Source organism: Anser brachyrhynchus (assembly GCF_964034855.1).
Source record: "Anser brachyrhynchus genome assembly, chromosome: 5".
In the NCBI taxonomy this organism is placed as follows: Eukaryota; Metazoa; Chordata; class Aves; order Anseriformes; family Anatidae; genus Anser; species Anser brachyrhynchus.
The window spans coordinates 3,635,145-3,646,272 of NC_137699.1; the positions used below are offsets into that span (position 1 = coordinate 3,635,145).

The 11,128-nt window shown below is 37.7% G+C and overlaps 1 protein-coding gene across 15 annotated transcripts in view; it reads right to left on the bottom strand.

Annotated features, from left to right (window-relative positions):
- Positions 1 to 11,128, bottom strand: part of TUB (TUB bipartite transcription factor) — a 148,152-nt gene that overhangs the window by 38,006 nt on the left and 99,018 nt on the right. The gene's annotated exons all lie outside the window — the stretch shown is intronic.

Here is an 11,128-nt window from a genome sequence, read left to right on the forward strand (position 1 = left end):
TTATTTTTATGATATATTTTATCAAACTACTGACTACGCTTTATTTTTCTGGAAAACAAAGGTTTCTATTGTAAGAACATTATGGTTAAACTTTGAACATAGATAATTAAACCTTTTAAACAATAATATATCGCCTACAAGGAATATAGTGCTATAGAACAACAACAAAATAGCCTTACAAGTAGAATTAATTTCCTCTTACAGCACTTAAAAATAAAATAATAATAAAGCCTCTTTCCTATAATCATTCTTAACGATTAAAAAGAAAAAAAAAGCAACCCAGGACAAACAAACCTGGATTCTGACATACATACAACCAAATTGTATTGCAATGGAAATATCAAAAAATGTGACTTCCCACATATTAATATATACTCTCTGGGAGACAATCACCATTATAAGAGTTAGCAGAGCTAATATTGGCATCCAAATGGTCACCTTTCCAATACCAGCTTTATCAAGACCTATAATTAGGCATTATTGGTAGCATCAGCCTTTAAAGATTATACAATGGTTGTTATCTTGCAAAGGCTGATGTTCTAAAAAATGAAACTACACTGTACAAGCACCTGGGGAAGGAACTTATGCAGTCTCTTGTAGAAGTAACGTACTAGAGAAAAAAAAAAAAAAAACAAAAAAAAACCACAAAAACAAACAAACAAAAACCCACAACACTCTCACAAAAGTGTTCTGCTTTATATCAAGCATTCTTCGTTAAGAAAGTAAAACTACCCAAAGAGATACCTTTGGACTAACAGTTGAGTAAGAGATGCCAAGTATAAACTTTCAGGCCTAATGGCCTGAACAAATCCTCCTCATTTAAGATAATGCTTGAAAAAAGCCCAAAACATGTAACGATGATAGTACAGATCCTAAGAACTGCAGAGGCAGCAACACATAGACAGCTGTAATAGTCAGAGAGGTCAAGGGCCAATACTGCTCCACTCCACCAGTCATTTGCGGAGCTAAGGAGAAAACTCTGATCTCTTCTCTCATCTTCTGCTTTATAAATCAGGCTGTGCTGACTCCCTCAGATACATTAAATGAGATATATATAAACTTCTCAGACATTCCCATAAAGCACCAGTTCAGTAATTATCTTTATGTGAATATAATGGTTTCAGTGCTACGCTAGATTGGCTATAATTTTAAAATCCCTATCACAGACAAGGTGTCTAAGCACTCAGGATGTTTCTAGCTTCCTCTGCTTTCCCATTGTAGCACATCCTGGCATAACACACTGCGTGGAACAATGGAGCAGGGAAAGGTCCTCGGTCCTGTTCTGAACCTCCCGTGACCCCCGGGAAGCCACAACAAGCTAATCTCAGGGTCAGGTAAACAAGCACAGCTCCACAGGTCTCTTTACGCCTGAACCTTACTACAGTAAACGTGGCTGTGTGAGTAACACCACAGCAAGCACCAGGCAGAGGAAGGGTGTGATTTGCATTGATTCAGCATTCCATGAATGCAAAGCAACTATCAGACATGCTGAAGGACTGCCAAAGAAATGAACTTCCATCCAGAAACTGTGGATGCCACAACACGAAAACACCTCTCCATATAACACTTTTACTCCAAGGCACAGTTTTTAAAGCCTCTGAATACATGCAATTGAAGCTGACACCAAGAGCAGCAATGCCTTGAGAACCAGCTGAGAAATTCTTCTGCAACTTCTGCCTTTCCTTGCGTGACTCGATATTTTATAAAGTTCTGGGTTGTTTTCCACAATCTTGTTGTAAGTATACATTTAACTGCAAGCCTTACCCTCACATTATTTAAGCTGCAATGCTCAACGACTAGAATTGAATGCCAGCTTTCTTCACTGATACCAACGTTCATCGGAATACAGTTATTTCGTCAATTCTCTCTCCCTTCAGATCTCTGGAATTGTACTAGAATGCCTTACTGCCACCAGAGAGCTACATCATTCTCCTGCATCCTTCACAGCATAGACAGGGCCTTATAAGTAATCAAAATACCACCAACTTTATTTTAACAGTTACTTAATGCCAGCATCACTGAAAACCTGTAGTTTTGCCCTTTCTTGATGCCTAAATAATACTTATGCAGGCCCAAAGAAGAAAAGGATCCAGTGCAGCTTAGATATTCTTCAGTTATAATAGCAGAACACTCTAGTTTGAGACTGTGCTCTTTGTTACTATTTTCCACGGGACTAATGAACCTTGGAATTGCTGATTAACAGCCAGTATTTCACATTCCCTGATTTTCAGTGAAAGAACTCTCCTGAGACTGGGCAACTTCCAAGATTTACCATAAAGGGATATTAGGCTTAAAACAAACAAACAAACAAAATGCTTTATTTATTTCTAGATCAATTCCATCAGGCCCTCTTGCTGCTTTAAAAACAACTGCAGCGGACTCTGAGGTGCAAGAGTGTTGCCACCACTGAAGTGATCCTTCCTCACACAGTGAAGCCTTGCAGAAAGATCTAGCAGATGATCCTGCCCCTGCATCTGGCAGTTCACGTACTCTGGCAGATGCTCCAGGAGCTGAAACACAGCAAATTTACCCTTTCCTTTCTTTGGAAAACACCAAAGTCTAGGAGCAGCAGTCTTTGCCCCTTCTGGTCTTTGAAAAGAACAGAAACCCATTGTTCTTCCTCCTGGAAGAAGGGGAGCAGGGCAACAGCATTGTCTGCACCCCAGGCTGTGTGCACGGAGAGGACCCAGACCATCCTGCACAGATTCAGAAGCAGCAGTGGTTTTATTGCTCCATGGTCAAAATAAACGGGATGGCCACAGACCAAAGGTCCAGTGCAGTGCAAAAACTACAGCTGCAACACAGCAGGATCACTACAGGAAATAATTTCATAGAGATTGAAGCAGTTAGAACAATTCTGCCTACATGTTTGATGGGATGCTAGAAAATCCCAGCAGTAGCATGAAACTCAGTCAGTCTTAACAGAGAAATAAACTTTATAATTCATGAAAATTACGTTGCTGAAGAGAACTCACGCATATTAACAATCCGCTGAGCATACTGAAGCATCCTGAAGATCCACAAAACTCATTTTTACTTCTATTTGACCAAGTATCAAGTATCCACCTAGCATCTTTGCCATTACTTTGACCCCATTTAAAAAGGAAAAGCATTTTAACACTGTGGATTATATTGTTTAAAGTATTTCAGGTCTGCAGTAATACAGTCTAGTCCAAATTCAGTTAACAAATCAGAGCGTGTATATATTTCCTTGTAGATAGTGATTCAAACGAGATTCATCCATCTATGCTCAAATTGAGCAACTTATATAAACTTTTATAGTAAACTTTTATAGTTTACTGTATGTTGGGCTTAAGAAGAAGTTAAGCCTACAGCTATATATTGTAGAGATTCATATTGGCAGACAGGTCCAAGACCCACAGGATTTGAGCATATTAAAATATAGATAGCATTATTTTCAAATTGTAACATGGCATTTGAATCAACTGTCCCCCATCCTATTTTCTAAAGGGAACCACATTACATGAAAAATTGCCTTTTTGTCAAAGTATTACTTTTTATACCACTCTTTAAGACAAACAGGATTTCTAAACTGCTGCATGTCATAAAGAAGAAAAAATATAAGAACACATTTTAGTATACCTAAACCTCTTCATAAATGATATTCCTTTAAAAAAAAAATAGAAAGAAACTTGAAAACAATCAGGTTTTAAGGATGAAGGCTAAAAATGATTATGTGAAGATCCTCAATTTACTTGCTACGTTTTCATGTAATTTCACATGATCTGATCTTGATTTAAATAAAACTGGAAAAGCCTTAGTTCAAATATAAAATTTCACAGTGAGTACTTCAATTTTTCTCTTTGAACGTGCAAACTGCTCACATTTCAGTAAGCCAATGCAAGGAAAAAGAACTAATGAGATGTTTTTGATTAAAACTTGCAAGATGCATGTAGTCACTAATTTATTCATATATTATTTTTTAAGAATAAGCCTGACATCATAAAGCAGCTCTATTGTTTCTGCCTCACAAAGGAGGCAATGTTTTTGTTCCTTCCTGACACTGTTTCATGGAGGAACATTTTCCACGGCAATAACTTTTTGCCAGGACAAAGGTCCGAAACCATATCACAACTCTGCAGTCCAGCACTAGTTGCAATGAGGAAAGTTCCTGTACTAACAAACATACATACTACCACTAAACTTTCCTATACTGTTCAAAAGTGTCACTCTTGCATTTTCTTCTTCTGCTGTTTCATGGCAATATTATTACTAGCAATAGCACCCCAAAACTCCATGTGAAATCAGAGGCTGTTGTACAAGCAAGACAAACATGCGTGATCAGGGAAAATTCCTAAAACAAACAGCTTACATTTTAAAAAGATGATGGTTTGGGTAAGAAATTATTACTCCCATTTACAACACTAAACCAGAAGCAATAGAAAATTAGTTATTTTCAGCTCAAATTTCTTCTGCCGTACTGTCAGCTGGAATTCAAAAACTATGGGCGATGAAAACAAATAGAAAAAAAAACATACCATACCACACTAATCTTCAAGATCACCCAGACCTTTTCCATGCACTCTTACTGTGAAGAAACCCGATATGTTGCTGCATCAAGAGAAGTAGGTTATGGGATCTTTGAGAATAAAGCTGACTCAAAAGGATATGAATGGGTGTAATGTGCCATTTGAGCATTAAAGTCTCCAAAGACATGAAATGCAAGTATGCAAAGAGACAGCACTTGGCTCATAGGATACCATCTGTCATGTTCAGCCAATTACACTCCTCTGTAATCTCCATACCTCGATAAAATCTCTGTAGTTCCATAAAACCCGGCTGCTCTGAATAACGTTACTGTTAAGCCTTTAGGAGCCAGTTTTCCAGCAGCACTGAAGGCTGGGGAGCCTGCAGGCTGCAGTCATGCTCCAGACGGAGTGGCACACACTTAGGTTCTTCAAACCACTGACATTCAGTGAATTCCCTACCAGAATTTTCTCTATAAAATCACAGCACTTCAAGTTCCCGCATTAACTAAGATCTGCTCTCCCATGTACGACATATACTGAGTTCACCTGAAGCCACTTTTTATGTATTAGATACACAGAATAGAATTAGATACATACTACAGAGTATTATTATATCAGACACACACCCTAATCAAAGACTTTTAAATGAAACATATCCTCCTGAAAGCCTGTGAGGGATCCCCTCTAGCTAGGAATCACCAAGATGTGCTGACCCCAAAGCAGTTGCTCAGTCATCTGATCTGGAGCAAAACCCACAGCTACTATCTCTATGGCAAAACAAGTAACTTCTTTCGTGGGCTATCTAAGCAAGCAAAAGTCTAACCACCTTCTTCACTGAGGAGTAAGGCAAGAGCATTCAAGCTTAGGTTGCCCTTCTACACCCAGGAAGGAAGAGCCCCCTGCAACAATACAAACAGGACCGTCTGTCTGAATGGGACCTGGGGTCTTGGTGGACAGCAAGCTGGTCATGGGCCAGCAGGGTGCCCTGGCAGCAAAGGCAGACTGCAGCATCCCAAGCTCTGTTGAGTGCAGTGTGGTCATTAGATCCAAGAAAGTGATAGACATCTTTCCCTTTTTCTGTGCTTGCGAGACCCCATACAGTTTTCCTTCCTCCCTGGTACAGGAAAGATGTTGATCAACTGCAGCAAGGCCAGTGGAGAGCAACCAAGGAGGTCAGTGGTTAGAGCACTTATACTGTGAGGAGAAGTAAAGGGAGCTGTGCTTGTTCAGCCCTGGAAGAGCCAGCTTCGGGGAGAGACCTAATCATAACCTTCCTCGGCAGTTTTCAAGACCTAACTGAGTAAAGTACTGAGCAACCTGGTCTGACCTCACAGCAGACCCTGCTTTGAGCAAAATATTAGACAGGAGACCTACAGAGGTCCCTTACAGTGTGAAAGATTCTGTGAAGTGCTTTTTCAGATGTCACACAGAAAAAAAACGTCAGTGGCCCATCTCAGCTACACAGCAAATTACACAAACGGATTAACTGAAAGGAAACATAACAGGAACATACACTCATAGCTATTTTAAGTCCACATAGGCAATTGCTAAACTAAATTTCAGCCAAATCCTCAGCATAACCACATAACTTACATTTTTGTTATGTTTTAATTTGCACAGTTCATCAAAACAGACCTGTTATGACTTCAGAGGCACATGAAATCAACAGAAATTGCAGAAATTGTCTTCTAAACATTTCACTCAGAAAATAACAAAATAAAAAGAACATCAGAGTCAGGTAAATGTATATTGGAAGAAAGGTGTACTACAGGCTATATATAACTGAGCACCAGCCAAGGGCAAAGCAGTCCCACAGAATCTGAGTGCTGCTGGGAACAACAGGAGCTCTACAGATTCAGTAGATATACTTTGTATTAATGAGATCTGACTTTGAGCTCAATCAGAAAACTGCAACTCGCCTTCCAAGAACAAAAGTGTAGTCACTGGGAAAAAGAAGCTACAGTTTAGGATCTGAAATGTCTAGGCTGATGGCTTTCGGTGAGGATACTAAGAAACCAGGAAAAGATCTAACGAGGGGAAAAGCAAAACTATTCCCTAAAGCACATTACATGTTTTAAATAACCTGAACTACAGGGTTGCCACTATTGGCCTGGAAAGATCAGTTGAACTAATATTTGTACAGATTCATTCTGTGCAATTACAAAGCGGTGAGTAAGATAGCACACAGCAGTAAATTGCAGGTAATGAAAACAACACCTAAGGGAAGAGTAGATGGCTGGGCTATTTCTTCCCCTCCCTGAGCATGCACAAACCCTGAATGCAATGCTAGAAAGAAAATCTATGTCCCATAAGAGAGAAACGAATTTAATAAACACAAATGATGGAGCACAAACACAGGATAGCCTTTGGGCATTATGGGAGCTACACTAAAATTATATTTAAAGTAGATCAATAAGAAGTGCCTGAATAGGAGCAAACTGGAAGGAAAAAAAAGAAAAACAACTGATCTGGAGATATACTGCTGGCAATGTAGACTGATCCAGATGACAAATGACATGACTTTCAGGAAGTACGTTTATTGCAAACACATTGCTGCCTGCCACAAGACATATTCAGCCCTAACAGTCAGGCTGACCTCTATTTCAGTACCAAAATTCAACCAAGCTTAATCATTAAAGCAGTAAAATACATGGAAAAAAGGAAATCAACCCTTTAAATATACACAGCATCCTACCACAACAAACAGTAAATTAAATGAGCAGAAACTAGGGAAAAGTACTGTTTGGATAAGGAGACTGCACTCAGACATACAGTGTAGAACAAGAGCTCTCAGCCCGGACCTCAGAGGAGCACAAGGCCAGTAGTGCTGCACTGGAAAAGGATGCTGCCTGAAAGAGACCTCTGCGACTGCAATATGGAAAGGACTGTGAACCACTGTGATCACGAGAAAACCTGCATAAGATGACTGCTGGCTCCCTTTTCTCCCTCTCTTATGGCTGTTCCATTAACCATGTTTCTGTCCAGTGTGTAGCATGCTAGACCTATTTTACACCAATTGGTGTAACAGTCCAAGACACCTATAAAACAAGATTAGCAGGTCTTAACTCCCCTTGGAAACAGCTTCATGATACAAGGATGAAGCATTACAGGTACAGTAACTAAAACAATGCTGGCCTTTAAAGTAATTAAACTAGCGTTTAATGTTCTCTCTTTAAATGTTCAACGAAGAAAACACTGATCCCAGCTGTGTGCTGCGAGGGCACAGTAAGGACTTTACCTGCAATAGGCAAGTAAACACAGGCACAAATATGTAGGTCCGCTACCCTGCTGCTGAAAGAGCTGTCTGAGGCAATTCATTAATGCAGCATCTCACTAACAGATCCCACCGCTTACCTATGCATGTAGGACAGGAAAAGATACAGATGTATTTATTGGATTCTTAAAGGAATAATAAAACTAAGTGAGCAATTTATTGAAAACGTGAAGGGGAAGAGACTAGCTAGTCTCCCTTAGCTGCTTAACCATCAAAACTGAAGAAAAACATGGCAAGAATTATGACGGATAGAACTCGTAAGTGAAAAAGCCAAGCTCCTTTTTCCTTGTTACAGGTGCTTTTACAGTTTCTATAGAATAAAGTTTTTAAGGGAATACATGTCACCTTATGATAAAATACTAACACTGAAGCAAAATATTTTGTCACTTTTTCCCCACACACATACTATCTTTACAATCCAGTCGAGGGATTTTTTTATTTTATTTTTTTTTATGGAACTGAAGAAAATAGATTTTTCATTTTGGTTTGAGTTTATTGTCTGTAATTAACTTCAATAGAAGTAGAAAAGTGTAATAAGTTATGATACTATATAGAATCTTATGTCATAGGACACATGAGAAGAAGTAAGAAATACTGCTTTTTAGCACATTTTAGGGGAAAAAAAACTAACTTATGCTATTACTGTATTACCGTGATCGTACTTTAACTCCAACTATGCTGGCATGTATTTTTATGTTATAGCCCTTATAAGAGCAAAATGCATTCACTACATGTACAAGTCCATGGAAATGTCACATCAAGTAACAGTCTCAACATTGTTATGCAACATCCTTCTTTTTGTTGCAAACTAAGATACATACATTACAAACACTTTAATCATCATCTTTGATTTTTGTAACTTTTAACTGTACTCGCTAATTTGAATTCACATACCAAGTCTGGCATACCAGCTTTAAATATTTCCAATAAATTAGACAAATTTAAAACACATGAAACATTTGCCATTAGAGTATTTATTTATTGTTATTTCCATCTTCATTATGAATCAGAAGAGTCCTGGCTGCACTTTGTCATGACTACTCTGTGACCATTTTTGTTACATCCAAGCGCCCTGTGGCACCTTTTTCCTAAGTAGGAGTACTGAAGTAAACAACAGTAGGAAGCACAAAGAAGGCTGAGCTCTTCTGGCTCAAACCAACAGGATCATTTCAGCTGTTCAGCTAATATGTCTCAATAAAACTTTTTAAGTTTTATGGAGCTTCCCACTCCTACCATGAAAACTATCACAAAAACAAAATCTAAAACAGTATTTGTCCTTACAGAAAACTCCAAGAGTTGATGGAAATCTAAACATACATATGTACAAATACATATATATATATATATAAAATACATAAAAATACAAAAATGGGAGAGCAAGAACATGGAAAAATACTAGTATTATTTTTCATGACAGTTTGGAAAACTACCGTCATTCATTGGTATGACTCAAATGCTGGCTTCTTTCAGCACTGGACAGTTAACTGATATAGCAATCTTTCATTTCAAGACATAAAACTTTTCTCTGTAACACGTATGACACACGCCAAGGACGTGTGGTGCCAGCAAGAAATGAGAATTCCAGGATAGGCTGTGGTAGAGGAGTCAGACTGCAAGCAGACTCCCAGTTCCAGTGAACTGGAAATTGGTGTCCCCTAGGAAAGCTCTGGATTTGCAGCTGAAAATCTCTCCTCTGAAAGAATTTTTCTGTGGTTAACATGGTATGCTTTTTCAAATAACCTTTTCATTCCTCTCTCACTCCAAAATTACCCTATTTTAAATGTAAAATTCCCAGAATATGTTGAAAATGTTTAACAATAACATTTTGCACTAAATTATCTGTACAATATATAATCACATGATTTAAGAGCTGTAAAGCTTGAAGGATCTGTGATTAAGAATTCAGCAATATACAGCTTATCGTTGACACAGTTGTCAATTTAACGGAAAATTAGGAGTTATCATGACTCAACTCATTCATATTTCTAACTGCAAGTAACCTTTCCGAATTACTGTTCTAGGTCTGAAAAAATCTTTACATAAATAGCCTGAGTGGTACTGTATGAGGCACTCCATCAGTCCCCCAAGCAAGACATTTCAGACTCCAGATCATTATTTTCATTATATCTGAAAACAACTGAAAATAGTCTGATACGTTCACACCACTTAAAGAAGTTTCAGGGTTCTGATCCTCTACAGACTAATAAAATTTCTTATTGCTGGACATAAATACTGCCACTGGAGACAGTGGACTGCTCACATGGCTAAATATTTGCAAAATAAATGCTTATAGCATGTGAAATTGTGGAACACCAAAAAAAAAAAAAAAAGATGATAATAAATTGTTCATTTTTATCTGTTTTGTAAACTACATATCAAATACTCACCAGTTGTCAAATATTCACCAGTTCCATCAAACAGTCATGAAAAGGAAGGAAAATCAAAACAAACCAAACAAAATCAGCAAGATGTTTGTTTCTGATTGGTTTCGAAATCTTCCAAGATTTGCACATATATTTTAGATGCAAAAAGAGTAGGCATTTCTTTAATATAAGGCATGCACAAAATAATTAGATTAACAAGGGTGTGCCAACTTCAGGGGTTTTTTGTTTGTTTGTTTTAAATTGGCAAGCAGCTATCATCCATAAATTGTAACAAAAATATCCAAAGGCATTAGAACAAATGGGAGATTTCAGCACTTAACCAATCTACTATTTCTACACTGTTCTTACCAGAGTTGAGCATTATTTTTCTTTCATTGTTTGACAATTGCTAAGCTAATAGAGCACCAGGTTTTATAAAACAAAGGAGAGCTATCATATAAACTACATGCATATTTTGCCAGTCATGGAGTACTACAGATTTTCAGTAAAATTTTGACCTGCCAAATATAGGATATGTATTTATAGATACGATATCCAAGAAATTAAGCAGCATAATTCTCATTAAGGTTGTGCCATTAATCCCTGCACACAGTGTATTGAAAACTCACACTCAAATGTTGTATTTCTACATATTGGTAGAAATTACAGTCCTCCAGAATCAGATTATAATTGCATAGGATTGCAATTGTACATTTTGTCAGTTCCTAGAAACAAATGGAAAGCAAAATCTGCAGTTTTAATGGGTGTTTTCATGCTAAATACAGATACTGAAAACATTGCAGTTCATTTACCAATTAGACAAAACTTGTTTCCCTTGTCTTCTCTTTTCGGTACATTCTGGGCATATTATGAAACCACAAAAAGACAGATATAAATTTAAGGGTTAGAAATAACATAGGAAAATCTACTTACTATATAGAACAAAAAAACTCTCCTTTTGAAAACTTCAATTAGACATACAGAAGATTGGGTGTCACTAT